We start from the raw sequence: 16,095 nt of genomic DNA, 5'->3' as shown, positions 1-16,095 counted from the left end.
ATATAAAATAATTTTTAATTGTAGCAATTAAATTGTAATATTTCTAACACGTACACACGCGCACGCACGCGCATATTACACGTACGTACAGATGCATACGCATGTAGACGCACATTACGCGCATGCATCCATACATACGATGTACACGACACTTGTATGTGCGCGCGTACACACACGCACGCACACGCGCACTTACCCATACTACGCTTTGTTAAATAGTATAATTAATTCAGTCATTAATCAGGGTTGGGAACGTTATTTATATATTTTTCTTTTAATGAGTCTCCATAAGCGGTAGCTTTTGGGAGAGTAATCTAGATGAGCTGCATGAATAATTTTGAAACATAAATCTAAAGCTTTTATTGGGGATTGAGCGAGAAATTGTGTTTCTGTATCCAAAATTACATAAGAAGCGTGTGTATCATCTACAGATGACCCACAAACAAAAACGTATGGCTGCAAAGTAATTCAGTAATAGCCCAGTGAATCAGCCTTTTTTTTCTTTTTTGAATAAATGTTTGAATTTGTTGAACGCTTTAGAAATAAAATTATTTAAATAAAATTAAAAATAAAATATTTTTTTAAAAATGTTCAAATAAAATACAAAAATATATGTATAATATTATCTGTATAGGCCAAATACTCACTTCAATTTGGGAAATTATTCTCTCTTGAATTTTTCTATGAGAAAGTCTCCATATACGATTGGCGGGCTACTGTTACGACCAGTATCCAAATGACAGTGACAGTAACACTATTATTTTGTATTTTAGAACATTATCAGGATGTATTTATAGTAGCTTGGAATAATGACGACTTTTAAATATCCAAATCCTATATTTTCCCAAGAATCAAGGGAGCCATATTTTTCATATCTTAATTTAAACGTCAAAATATTCATAAATTTAATTGTTTGACTTTTAATTATTTATATAATTATGAAATATAAATTTTTGCATTTTAAATAGTATTGGGCAGACTACTAACATTACATACAACTTTAAATGAAATTTCGGATGAAATATTGGCAAAAGTATCATGAATTGTATTTTTTCTTTTGTAGAATTAGTTATTTCTCTAAAAAAAGAAAATAAGTTTACACGCGTTAAATTTGTCTTTGCGCCTTTAGCAACAACGCCCTTAGTAACAAGGACGATCGGCGTCTCACGAATTGGTATGTGAAATTATCACAGTAATTTGTTTAACCATAATTTGTTTAGTTGCATTTTGTTTAATTGATATTCGTTTATGAATAACCTATGTATAAGCGAAACGCTGCGATTCCGCAGGCGTGATATAAAAAAAGTATTATTGGTTCTGTCATTTGTTGCGATGTATAACTCACCATTCATCAATGTCAATCGACCCTCACTCGATTCAATTACTCTGACTACAGGCTTTCCGTCTTTAGACTCTTTAGCGCGCTCTCCGTGCTTGCATGTATAGATATCTCCGCGCCTGTATCAACGAGAAAGCGTTGACCGGAAATCCGGTCATAAACATGAAGACGGCTTTGAGTCAACCCATTATCCCGGACCGTCTAAGCGTGGGGAGGGCGCTCTAGTTTTCCGAATTACTATCGTCTTTCCACGAGCAAGACTTGCGGCAAGACGTTGCTTTCTTTCCGTACTTGCGGTGAATGAACGGCATAATTGAATTTGAAAATAAAAATGCAGCAGAAACGGCGCTTTAATAAAAATTATTTATTCAACTATTTAAGAAAAATTGTTGCCTTCTGGGCGTAAATGGGTTATTAGTCAAAGTGCATTAATATCTATCAAGTAACTTGATGTTAAATACTATTATACATCATTAGCAACACAATTTCTCATGTTGAGATGATACTCCTCCATCCGCAGTGATGATATACATATAATATATGTATTATGTATAACGGTTGGCTGGTCATATACTTTGAGAAGTAACAACCCAACACACACAATATATTTGATGGTCTGAATTTAAGGGTATAAGGAACATTAATCCCTCTCTGCAGAACGCTCGCTGCGATGTTAAATACTATTACTTTTTTTTAACTTTATTATAACGCGAAATTACATGAAGTCGAGCAATATCTTAATATTATTTAATGTAAGTTTGTCTTGTGGTCTAAAATAGTTTTTGCTAATTTAAGTTTTTTTTTTTTTATTGTATTCAAGGTGTACGAGTAAGGAAATACTTAACTCGGCACAGTTTTAATTTATTAAATCAATTATAATAATTCATTCTGAAACCATCAATAATTACAATTTTTGAAGTTATAGGCCAATGATAAGCCGCGAGTTGAGCATAGCGAACGCATATTCAATTCGCACGTTAAGTTGCGACGGGTTGCGAGTAAATTGTAGCATTCACAGTTGATGAAGAAAGTTTTCCAATTTATGCAGTTAACACTCAGGTACAATTTACCTTTGAACTAATCCGATTATTGGCTAAGATTAAATTTGTGACAAAAACATTTTTCAAGGTTTTTTAAAGGTCAGGCATGACATTAAATCCATTAGTATATACTTTACAGAAATCTAATTTGTACGCCGATCCGACTAACACGGATATATCTTCATTTTTAAGTATTTTTTATTAAAACAGTGCATATTTTAATATCAAACTTCGCTGGGCATTCCTTAGGCTAGCTGGGGATCCCCGAGAACAAGTTTTCCGTCGTCTAAGTCGATTGGATTGAAATACAAATTCAAATTCAATCAACATATATTTTCTGGGGGGAAAATTTGTGTAAGTCGTTGGTTAAAATCTTTATCTGCTTGAGGAGCTCCTCTATCCTTAATTGCGCTGGAGCGTCGGGGATTACCTCCAGCGCAGTACGGTTTTCCGAACCGCACTTCACAGGTTCGAGATGTCTCCGGAGTCCATATGGGCTTGCGCCCAATATAATCTTGCAACAGTCCTGGTTTTGCATATGACTCTACTGCACCTCTGCTAAGGCAGGTATCAGGACTATAGGCTCCCTGGGGGAGGGTGTCTAATATGTATATGTATACACAAAGGACTACGCCGAGATCAAACAGTACAACTAAAATTTCAGATAATTTGGGTAGAAACCAAAATCCGTATGGTTGGTAGAGAGGAGGGGGTCCTTTAAATATGTATTAATTAAATAAATTGTTTAAATTTAGCTAGAAATGTTATTCAACGTCATCGTCTTTTAGTAAAATTGAATATTATTTTGGAATATTTTGCATATTTTGATCACACAATTACATACACATTGTTATTTTTGTAAATTTGCCTCTATAAAAAAAATGTACTCGGGGAGGGAGGTAAGACACAGAAAAAACTGTCCTGTGACGGCCTGCCCATTATAACATGTTGATCAGGGGGTGCATGTGCCACTTTTATTTCCTAAAATTGTAGAAACTTGGCAAGTAACTGCAGAACAGTAAAACCCGCGGTTCATTACTTCCGCAGTATTTAAAGACTCTAAACCCTCTCTGCTGTGCGCGCGCGCGCGTGTGTGTGTATGTGTGTAGGTAACGCATTTTTATAGTGATCTTTCACCAGTAGTTCTATGCCCCATTCTCTTTTTTATCTTCCAACCAACCATTCTTACTAATAATTGGATTTATTTGATTTCTCTTTTGTAAATCAATCACCTCTACTATTCTGTCTTTATTTTGTGCGTCTAATATGGTATTTAAAAGCATTAGTGGATACTTGATATTATTTTGATATTTTGCGTATCCAAGATAACTTTTTAGTTAGATTTCTGAGACGCATCTCTTTGTCTTTCTACTATCGCTCGCGGCTTGGATGGTGGAGTGCGTTTTTCGTAAATCATCTACATAGTTGACGATTATATCGATAGGACATTTGCCATTATTAAATAACATGTGAAAAAGTTTTATTGAGTTTGAAATTTCTCGATAATCCGCAATTTTTTATTTTTTCAAACACTTTTTTCATTATATGTGGTTGCTTATTAATTATGTGCCTCTGTAAATTTGTTACGTATTGAGCATTGTAAGATACGTTGCAATGACGTATCTTACAAGTAAGATAAAATAAAATGCAATTTGTGTCCTGTGCAGTTGAAATGTCATATAAAGAGAGTTATGATCAATAGTTTGTTTTTTCAAATTTTTTTGTACCATTTTATTTTTTTAAATATCTTAAATTATTTCACATATACATCCAGTATGGCTTTGTTCTTGTTAACTGGAGATTACAAGTTTTAATATTTTATTTACTATAATATCGCCATAATTGGTTATAATCACACCGCAATTTCTCGATGTACTTCCGTACTGTACAATGTGTGTCCCATCTATAAACAGAGTTGTGAAGAAATGTTCGGCAAAGGTTCGAAGAAGAACCTAACTAATTATTATCAAAACATAAACGTTGTTATGTATGTTGAATCTGTCTGTTAATCAAGTCATATTGCTGTATCTTTAATTTTTAATTTGATTCTCATAAACAATTTTATTTAAATACAATTTTGTCGAAGCATGGTAAGATAAAATATTGCATTTAATTTACAAGAGAACACAACCAAGTGTTTTACTTACATATATTGTTTAATTGTTGTGCAGAAATTTGGATTTTTATTTTATTAAATTCGAATGTCAAGGTGTAAAAGCTACTTAAAGTCATAGCTACTTTAGTTATTATAGTTTAATATTTATAGAATATGTTTTGGAAATCCATATTGTCTTATTGTTTATATCCTCTTATTGGAGGAGGTCTGGAGATCTGCATAAAATATAATTTTGAATAAGGAGTCCCAGTCCCACTTGCCTACCACTCCGGGCATAATTATATCCTGTGGATCATACCAATTGACGAACCCATGCAAAACCTGAGTCATAATCCCGCTGTACTGGGATCTCAAACTGTGGTACTCAATAAAAGTTTGCACGAATCCGTACCAACTGCGAACATCTAAATCATTTTTCAATAGAAATAGGGCGGTGTCTCCAGATAGTGCCATTGCATGCATGTGTACCCACGTGGCTAAACCTCTCGCGCTGGTAAATTGATAGCCACCATCCTCCAAAGATAACAACCCTAGGGATAAACACATACGCATGGGACTAGTACACGTATTGATGTTGTAAGAAGGACTTCCCCCAACATCAACCCTCTCTGTCCAACTATTCGCTCTAGCTATCTGATTGTACTTTACCCCACCTATTGATACCTTATCGGTCACGTAATCCACCACAAGCGCTCTACCCGCTGTACTGATTCTATGCAGTGGAGAGTGGGATCCGTAATTGTACGCAGTCAATATTTTACACATATAATTTGATTAAAAAAACAAAAAATATACTTACATATTAGTAATATAAAATTATGTTCTATTTTTTGTTCCACTTACTTTTATAAGGACAGCTATTCAAATGTTTTCTTAAGTCGTCTACATAGTTGACTGTTAAATCAAGAGAATAATTGCCATTAACATATTTCATCTTAAAACCCGGAATTTGTTGTTTTTAAACACATTGTTTATTATATACGAATGTTGGTTTATTAAATGCTTTTGTAAATTTAATAAGCAATCAACATTGTAAGGTATTTAGCAAATACGGCAAGGTACTCTGTGTGGCTCTCTGTTTCCCGCGCACTTGAAATATTGCCATAAAAGAAGGTCATGATTAAACGTGATGTTCTTTTCCTTTTTTGCAGTATTTTGCATTATTTCACATACATATACGTTCAAGCATGGTTTTATTATTAACTGAAAATTTCAAATTTTAATATTTATTATAATACTATAATATCGTCATAATTATAATATAATTACCGCAATTTCTCGACATGCTTCTGCACTGTATACTACTGCCACTATATGTATAAACGGAGTTGTAAACAAATATTCGGCAAAGGTTCAAAGAAGGACCTAACAGATCATTATCAAAAAAACATTGATATGTATGTTAATTCTGTCTGTTAGTCAAATCATATTGCTGTATTTCTAATTTGATTTTCACAAACGATTTTATTTAAATCGTCCCGAAAATAAAATATTACATTTAATTTATAAGAGAACGCAATGAGGCGTTTTCTTCCAATTTTAATAAGCTTGATATATGTCGAAATATAAACAAAACTAAGAGACGTATTTTTTATATATATACCTTCTCGCATGTTAAAAAATAAAGTAGCCTTTAATATAATAAACATACTTAATTGCTGTTATAATTAATGTTAATGTAATATGTGCTTTGTACACATAAGAATATAAACATCAAATTAAACATTATTTAATTAAGTTTATATCAAGATCGCATAGTCTCAATTCACTAACAGCATATGTGATAAATTTAAAAATATAATTTACTTAAATTTATAGTATTAAATGTAAAATTTTGCAATGTGTTAATTAATAAACTGTTGGGCAGGATACGGATAGGGCGGTGGAAGTAACCGCAGTGATGATTACGTCTTGTTTGTTTAAAGATCACAAGGACTTTATTGCAAAAAGTAATAACTCGTTACATTAGAGAAAGAAAAGGTGTGACCGTGTGTGATGCGATACCGATCGACTCTGAGTCGAGTAGAGTGCGGCATATCGATACTCGCGATTGTCCCCCACACGAAGAATGTTACGTATCGCACGCAGCGCGCGAGTGCTTGAATACTCAACATAAACTTAATTATATCAATGTAAAATTAATAGTAAAAAGATACATGAAGATAAATAATATAATTGATAACACTCTAATAAACTTCAATTATGAGTGTATTTTACGTCCGTAATTGCGTGTGTGAGAGGACGTAATTAATGATATGATTTCTCCTTGGAAGAAGGAATAAATGGAAAGTAACAGATTTTATATACATTTTATTTATAGTCTTCCTATTTTTATTGTACAATTTTTTCAAATTTCTCCCTCTAGGAGAGCCCCGTGAGTTACCGAATACCCCGGGGGAGGGATTAATAAATGTACTCACCCGCGAAGAGGCTCATTTTTTATTATTCGGCACTCTGGTATCAAGGTGAGAGGAACTGGTGCTCGGGGAGGACGAGCTTGACATCGGACGGGCAAGGGTCGCGTCGGGATCCTGGTAGGGGCGACGTCGCTAGTCCGCGGGTTTGCTGGTTGCCGGTAGGGAGGTTTTATAGTATTTTTGAGACGGGGAAAGTGTGATTGGACCCGGCGGGTCGTCGGACAAGGTAACCTGATAAAGCTGCCTGTGGTGGGCAGTCGAAATTTGATGGGTCGAATATCCCGTGGGAATAGTACAGTTTCTTTAAATATTTAATTGCGGCTTTTCGCCCTTTTTTTGCTGGCCTATGATTTTTAAAACCGCGGTTATCCATGGTTTTTAATAAATAACTTCTAAACTAAGAGTATAGGAGTATGTATCCGGAGGGCGGAATGGAAAAGAAGGAGGAAGAAGAGAAGGAAAGTTGGTAGCGTGCCTCAGGCAGAGGCACATTCTCGATCAAGCTTCGAGCAATGGGTGCTGGGACTGTCCTTGAAAGAAGATAGAGTCCGCATTGGTCGACAATCAAGATCAATCTTTGATTAATGGGTGCTGGGACTATCTACTTTCGAGGGCAGAGTCCGCATTGTTCGACGTTCTCCTTCGAGCTTCGAGCAATGGGTGCTGGGACTGTCCTTGAAAGAAGATAGAGTCCGCATTGGTCGACAATCAAGATCAATCTTTGATTAATGGGTGCTGGGACTATCTACTTTCGAGGGCAGAGTCCGCATTGTTCGACGTTTTCCTTCGAGCTTCGAGCAATGGGTGCTGGGACTGTCCTCGAAAGAAGATAGAGTCCGCATTGGTTGACGACCAAGATTAATCTTCGATCAATGGGTGCTGGGACTATCTACTTTCGAGGGCAGAGTCCGCATTGTTCGACGTTCTCCTTCGAGCTTCGAGCAATGGGTGCTGGGACTGTCCTCGAAAGAAGATAGAGTCCGCATTGGTTGACGACCAAGATTAATCTTCGATCAATGGGTGCTGGGACTATCTACTTTCGAGGGCAGAGTTCGCATTGTTTGACGTTCTCGTTCGAACTTCGAACAATGGGTGCTGGGACTGTCCTCGAAAGAAGATAGAGTCCGCATTGGTCGACGACCAAGATTAATCTTCGATTAATGGGTGCTGGGACTATCTACTTTCGAGGGCAGAGTCCGCATTGTTCGACGTTCGAGCTTCGAGCAATGGGTGCTGGGACTGTCCTTGAAAGAAGATAGAGTCCGCATTGGTTGACAGTCAAGATTAATCTTTGATCAATGGGTGCTGGGACTATCTACTTTCGAGGGCAGAGTCCGCATTGTTCGACGTTCTTGTTCGAGCTTCGAGCAATGGGTGCAATGGGTGTTCTTCTAATGTTAGTAGCAGTAGTTGCGATAGTACGCGCGATTGCCTATGATAGTTGGTTGTGTACAATTCAGTGTGGTTACGATTTGTAGTGATATAAAATAAATACGATGCTAAGTCTCTAGACTTAAAGACTTTCAAACAGGGAAATTTATTTTTAACGGCTGTGCGTGAAGAAATTTCTTATGAATTTTTCTTCATAATACTTTTAAAATAAATATATTGTCAGTTTGTGCGCATCGTCTCGCATGCGTACGTACGTGCGTGCATACGTGCGTGCGTGCATTTGCACCATTCGTCGATCGTCCTTAACTCTCTTCCCAGTTTTTCCATTCTCACTTTCTCCCTTACTTCTCTCTTCTCACCACTATTTCTCTCCTCTGTACCCGGCACTTTTTTTCCCTTTACACTTTTTCTATATCTTTCTTACTTTGTAACGCTCCTTCCTCTCGTGTGTCGAAATCACATCTCTCGTCATGTGCCATCGATGGACCACGTGTGCGGAACTTTGCGTTCCCAAACACGCTACCGTCCTGCCCTGACTCTCTTGCCAACTTAACTCTGTTTCCACACTGCCACTTTCTTCCTTCCACCAGATGACGCTCCTCTTCCTCTTCACATCCTCGTTACCGCAGCACCGCCATCTGCCTTCTGTCTTTCTTTTTTTCCTCTCCATCGATACTCTCCTCTACGTTGTATCTCTTTAGCGCCCTCTCTCTGACCTCTTCTTCTCATTCCTGCCTCCATCTTCCCTGCCTTCTTCTTTCGCTACTCCGATACATTCCCCGATACCTCCATTTTCATATCTTCTTATCTCCGTCTTCTTTTCACTTCCCTTCAATTACCCGATCGTTTCCCGATCTTCTCTTTCCGTATTTCCACTTCTTTCCTTCCTCTCTCTCACTTTCCACCCGCACAACACCTTTCACTCCGGAGCTCTCCGTATTACCTCTACTCTTATCCACGCCATTTTCCTTCTTCTTATGCAGAAAAAAGATGCTAATGGAACCATAGGATTTTCTCTAATTGAGGATTTCTCTAAAGTCTCCCTCGAAGGAAAACTAGTATAATAACTAGAGGTACTGTATTAAATCTTTGTTCGTCAATGTCTGATATTTCCATCTTTTTATTTTCAATCTTTTTCATCTTTTCCGTCATTTTTTTTTTCTATAGGAATCTCCGATTTGATATTTTGTTGGTGATGCACTCACTGGTCTGTGTCACTGGTGCTGGACGTTACACCTCGTTTAAAGTATCTGAATATTTATGAAAAATGGTCTAATTTCTTTATATAAGATATGGCTAACTTGCGTGAGTCGTTTTACATGGATATATTGAAAAAGGAAAAATGGTAAAAATTACTAATTGGATATATATATGTAGAAAATATATTTAGGGAGACGTGGGGTTCCGGGGTGCGGTGCTAAGGCCAATGTACCGGGACCTTCCTTTCGCTGTTGCGCTTTTCTCGTTCTATTTTTCTCGCAGAAGACGCGGGGCTCCGGGGTGCGGCGGCCGTCTAATGGCGACCGCCAATATACCAGGACTCTGTGTCGTTATTGTACATCACGTCAAATATCAGTGTATAAATAAATGCGTACGTAGAAACAAATATCAATGTACAAGAAATGAATGTAGAAATAAATGTGTATGTATAAAGAAAAATGTACGTATGTCAAAAATATCATGTAGGAGTACCGGTCTCGTTCTCGTTTAGAGTTTTTTTATGCCACGCGAGGCGCTCCCGTATCGGTAGTCTCGTAACGCTCGTCATTACCATACTTCTCTTCTCCGAGTTTCATTGGGTGTCACTTCGCTCAAGCGAGTGTACCCAACGATTGGGTACGCACGACGTAATATAAAGGTTACTCTGAACTACCGTATATGCTCTCTTATATCCGGCTTGACATTCACGTTACACGTATAAAAAAAATTATGAAAAAAATGTGTGTATAAATAAAAATATGTAAAAGGAATAAAAATTTGTGGGTAAATGTTAACAATTGTCGATGTATAAAAAATTTATTCGTTTTTCCTCTTTTTTTATTGACTCAGCGACGTTCGTCCCGCTTCGTCCGACCGAATGTTTTTTGGGGCGGCCTTTCTTTTTCGTTTTTCCCACCGTCGACTGAGACGTAATGTCGCGAGACGAATTAGGGTCTTCTCGTTCGTCGTCGTCTTTGTGCGCTAACGCAAATGGCGACGGCGGCGGTGGTGGTGTCGCTATGCGGTCCTTCTCTTTTAAGTAAATATAAACAAATCGCCGTTTGTTTTTCCACCAGCGTAAATACCGCCGCTGACGTTTCTTTTTTGCTGTGATGGCGGCGGCGGTGGTGGTGTGGTGGCAGTAGTTACAGTGCCTAACAATTTTATTTTATATTTTACCATACGATCGTCAATAATGCGAGGTAATTGTCGCGGTTGTCGCGGCGTCGCTGGCAGTGGCGGCGGTGGCGATGGCGATTGCCGCTTATCAGGTGGCGAGTACATATTAACAAGTTCCGTCCGTTTACCGTTATCGGCGGTTTTGTCTGCAGTTTGTGCCGAAACTGTGGAAGATTCGTCAAATTTGAGATGGAAGGATTCTTCCATTATATCCAATTCTATTTTGCCGCTTCCGCTGCTGCGTCAATTGTTGCAATTGTCGTCAACTTAATATTGGCGACATCTGTTGTCGACTTGATACTCGTGATAAGTTGTTTTCCGACGACGACGACGGCGACGAAATTATTACCATATCTGACTAGCGAATCAGATATGCTAATAATTCCGATTGGTTCATTTTGTTCTAAAGCCAGCGGTTGTAGCGGGCGTGGTGTCGTCGGTGGCGGCGGTGGCGACGCCGACGCCGACGACGACGACGACGACGACGACGACGACGACGTTGGCAGTAGCCGCACTACCGAAATTTGCGGCAAACCCGGAATGCAGTAATATTTCTTTGATGTCCGAAGTATCTTTGGATCTACATTTGTTTTATTTAAAGTTTGGTTTTTATTATTTGGTGTGCTCATTTTGTTTTAATCCCACTCCCCGTTGCGGCTCCGTCGACCGGGCGTGCCCTCACCTGCCCCGAAAACATGACCCCGATGCAGGGCCCCGAGTTTCCCCGGGGAATCGGCATATGTCACTGGCCGGAGGAATGTGCCATCTCCGGCACGGGACTCCAGCCCCCTACTCCCCCGCGGGTCGGGGCATCAAGGCCCATGGTATCTGCGGGCTTTCGGAGGTCCCTGGCCTCCGACCTCCAGGGTACCGCAACGGGTGGCGCCGCGGACGGATGGGGCAAAAAGGAGGCTGCGACCCTTCTATCGCCTTGCCCGCCGCGGTGACCAGCCGCCCGCTTCCGGGTAATCATCTTCCGGGAAACGGGCTTTCTCTGCCCAACGGACAACTTGATCAACTCGACGAAAGGAGCCTATGTTCGCCCTCTCCCTGCTCGTCCCCCGCTCATCTCAAGCGTCGCGATCGATTTAAGCAGATTAATTGATATCAATCATCGATATCATTAATCATATTATTTATTATTTAATTTTTTAGTATTAATGTAATTTATTGTCTTTTTTAAATTATAATAAAATTAATTTTAATAAAAATATAAATAAAATAAAATAAATTGTAGTGATTTATGAAATACACAAACAAAAAAGAGCTGACGAGTTAGCAAAAGATTAGTGAAAAAAATTTAAATTATTAAGTGGCTTCCACGCCACCCATGAGATGCCACTAATAGCGCGTTAGATTTTTTTACGTGGACCTTTGTCAGTAGCCCTATTATACCACATTTAATTTATTGAAATTTTTAACACATCTATTTATAGATGTGAGGTCTAGCATACCAGACTAATTTTCAATTATTGCTTCAACACATCTATTATTTATAGATGTGATGTCTAGCATACCAGACTAATTTTTAATTATTGCTTTAACACATCTATTATTTATAGAGAATATCCGAGGTGCTAGCGGACTAAATCTTGCACCACTTGTTCCCACGCTCGACGGATCCTTGGCACCCTCGCGAGAGATCGCGAGGGTGAGCCTCCACCGCGGCAAGGTGGTCCGTCGGGTCGGAGAAGAACAAGGCGTAGCATGTGTACGTTCGACACGCTCCCTCTCGCTCCGAACAAGTCCTACGTTTCTGTGCATCGGACCCAATAAGTCGGTAAGTCATCTTCGATGACTTATTTTCAGCCATCGAAGGTTGCTTACACTTCGTCTTTTTTTACTAAATATAATTTAGCAAAGTTTATCAATATTCTATAAAAAATGTCTCAATAATTAATCATTATTTAAATCAATAAATTTAAATACTTATATGTCTGCGATTGTCGCAATATAATTCGCTGGAACCCTACGGATGGGAGCAGGGTTAGAGGACGTTGCGGCAGTAATGCTCACGAGTAAATATATAGATGTTTTAATTATTATATCACAGTGATCAGAGAGAATCTGATGTATCACAGAAGTGAGGTTATTAAATATGAAAATGTACATGCGCTTAGTCTGAATTGAGCTTACAATGTCTTTCACTATGAGATTAACTGTTCTCACTCGCTCGGGTCGACGATTGTATTAATCGAGCACCGGCCTGGTGATGCTGATGCCCCTTGAGCCGTGTGATCCGCGTGGCGCCGGCCTGCGCTGCACGTGGCGAGTCTGACCTGACGGTGTTGATGCACTCGAGTTTTCACTAATGCGACTACTAATGAGCTGACTCGTATTCTGATTATTAATGAGAGCGTCGAATGTCCACGGAATGAGAAAACACAATAATGCTGTCTGCATACACGATCCCGCGTTCGTACGCACGGTAGCCATAGCACACTACCACCTAAAGAGCCCGTCTTCCCGAGCCGGTCAGGCCTGCGCGTGCGCGATGCGCCGATCCTAGTTAATTTTGTCCTTGGCGCCCGGCGGATGCTGCCATCTGTCCGGTTGCGAAATTATTACATTAAATGATTTTCGAACATTATAGATGTACTCTTATTAGGCACATTTTTATTATTGTCCGTAAAATCAAAATGTCTGTTACAGTTGCACCGAACCTCCTCAACATAAACTTCAGATTTTTTACTTTATCAGTTAATTTTATATTTTTTTTTATTTGGATCATCTCGGCTCGTACGCATATGTAGTCTATAACATATTTTCCAAAATATACATTATTTCATTCACTTGTTATAATTTTAATTATTAAATTTTAAAACTAAATAATGAAATTTTACTTAATCTCAGTCGGAAATAATTCACATATTTTTGTAGATACGTTGTGAAACGATTCAGAAGCAGGGCTACAAAAATGTTATAAAGATAAAAATAAGGTTGTCTATCCTGCAATAAATGTTACTGTTGCATAATATTTTTTCAGTGAATTTAATATTTCCAGTTCATTATGAAATACGCGCTACTTTTTTCAGTCTTGAATAACAATTACTAGCTAGATATTGGTACTCAGAAGCATTTGTAAGATTTCTTTCTTTTCTTAAATTATTGGAAATAATTATTGCGAAAACTAATATCTGAGTCAGAACTGGCCATCCTAATTGAGATATTATTTTTCGCAAAAGCTGTATATAAATTATTGGGAAAATAATACATATCTTAGCCAGGACTAATCACCTTGGCTGAGGAATTATTTCTTGCAATAAATTATTCGCAGTAATTTGGAAAAGAGGTGGGAAACCTTACAGATGTATTACAACATCGAGTTAGTTCAGTGCATCATAGTATCTAGCCAGTAACTGTTTCAAAACTGATAAATGTGTCGGCGCGGTTTATATATGTTACAAAAATTAAATTTACAAAAAAATTATTTAGCAGCAGATTCTCTTGCTGTAGACGTAGACCAAATAATGTAATAATGTAATTTTAAAAAATGCCGCTATTATATATAAAGTTGTGTTGTTCACGGTGTTTAGTTTAACGATTGTGTTTTAATATTTTTACTTTTTTTAGTTCAAGTATCTTCTTTATATTTGATTGATTTTTTTTATAACTATGGCTGTTTTTCTCCCCCCTATGTGTGTGTCATTTTTGTCATCTCTTATATTTTTATTTTCGAAAGTTATTACATGTTTATTATTAAGTTTTGTTTCATTTAGCAGAATTATGTCCGGTTTTTGTGTTCTAATTAAGTTTATTAATGAGCTCTTTGATTTTTATTAAGTTCATCAGTGAGCTCTTCCTTATTATCGCGTTTACGTTAAACTGTAACTGATATTATTTTTACTTTTTTTTAAAAATTATTTTACTTATTGTCGGTGATTTATTCGGACTGAAAGTGACTACTAATAAGTTTTTTCAATAAGGAGGTTATTGCGTTTATTTTTGTTGCATTATTGTCAATTATTTCTTATCACAATGGTCGAAGACCATCCCCGTGTCCACTCCCCTCTTCTTTAACTATGGAATTTAGCAGGCCAAAACAGATGTTACGTCTGTTCGCCCAACATTGTTTTTACAATAATAGAAAAGAGAAAAGAAAAGGGATAGCCGTCATAAAAGAAACTCGGGTTTGAGTATTGTAACTCGTCAATTAATTTACAACTATTATTTTTCGAGTGGTAAGTATTAGTACCGATATTGAAAAAGTCCGGTATTTGAAAGCCCTAACTGTGTGGGTAATAAAGATTTAAAAATTATAGATTTTCAACTTAACGACATAAAAAAATTTTTTCAGTTGCCAAAAATTCTTCTCGTATATATATTTTTTCTCTAAAAGAAACCTAATTTTAATTTATTAAATTTAATTACATAAAATTAGATTGTCTTTTACTATTAAAGTTACATTTAGAAAATTTGTACTGTTGCCTTCAACTTCAAGTGGGAATTTTAATCTATCATTTTTTGTGTTAAAAATATTTAAAAGTTTATTAAGGTCATTTTTGGGAACTGTCAATTGTCATTAACATATCTGAAGTAAATTGGAAGTCGGTATGACAATGTCGTGAAGCGTTGCTCGATCCTCGAGCTAGGCTATCCTCGGGATGAATCTTTTGTAAAAATTTAAAGTGCCCAAGAATTGTCGTAGTTGCTTTACTGTTTCTAGCTTTTTAAAGTCTTGAATAGCATGGACTTTTTTGGTAAAGGTCGCGTGCCTTCTTTCGATATTGCATATTCCAGAAATTTGATTTTGCTTTGTTTGAATACGCACTTTGAAGTTTAAAGTATAGGACCAGCTTAATTTTGGTAAAAGGTTTTTCAAATTGTTAATAGATATATAGAATATGTAATTTTTCAGATGAGTATGAAAGAATTGAAGAGTGATATAAGAAAATGGAAGAAGAGAGATGATATGACTCGTAAACTTAAAGAATAGTAGATACAATTCTAATAATTTGTACCGAATAGCTTCTAAAGTAAAATTATGATTTTTTGATTTCTCTTCGTTTATTATATTTTTTATATCTAAGTATTTTTAATTATTATGTTTTTGTAATATGGCAACATAGCGGGTCTTGTTATATCATCTACAAAGAAAGGAGTGCCAGGGTGGATTTAAAGAAAAAAATTTAGCAGTAAGTTTATAAGATGCTTGATAATGAAACAATAAAATTACACCAGGCATAAGGGTATATTGTACTTGGAACATTTTTCAATCAATGATCGCATGGTGTACATATATAGTCTGCGGTGCTACATTCTCTCTGGAAGCTTGCTTGCTTTATTGGTTGGTATAGGTTTGTTAGACGCTTGGTAATTATTTTTATCAACAATTTATACAGTATGCTGAGCGAACTAATGGGACAGTAGTTTTCAATGTTTTTGGGTCGCTTTTTTTGATCAATGCTACGA

Source organism: Monomorium pharaonis, chromosome 8 (assembly GCF_013373865.1).
Source record: "Monomorium pharaonis isolate MP-MQ-018 chromosome 8, ASM1337386v2, whole genome shotgun sequence".
In the NCBI taxonomy this organism is placed as follows: Eukaryota; Metazoa; Arthropoda; class Insecta; order Hymenoptera; family Formicidae; genus Monomorium; species Monomorium pharaonis.
Note: the sequence above shows the minus strand (reverse complement) of the source record.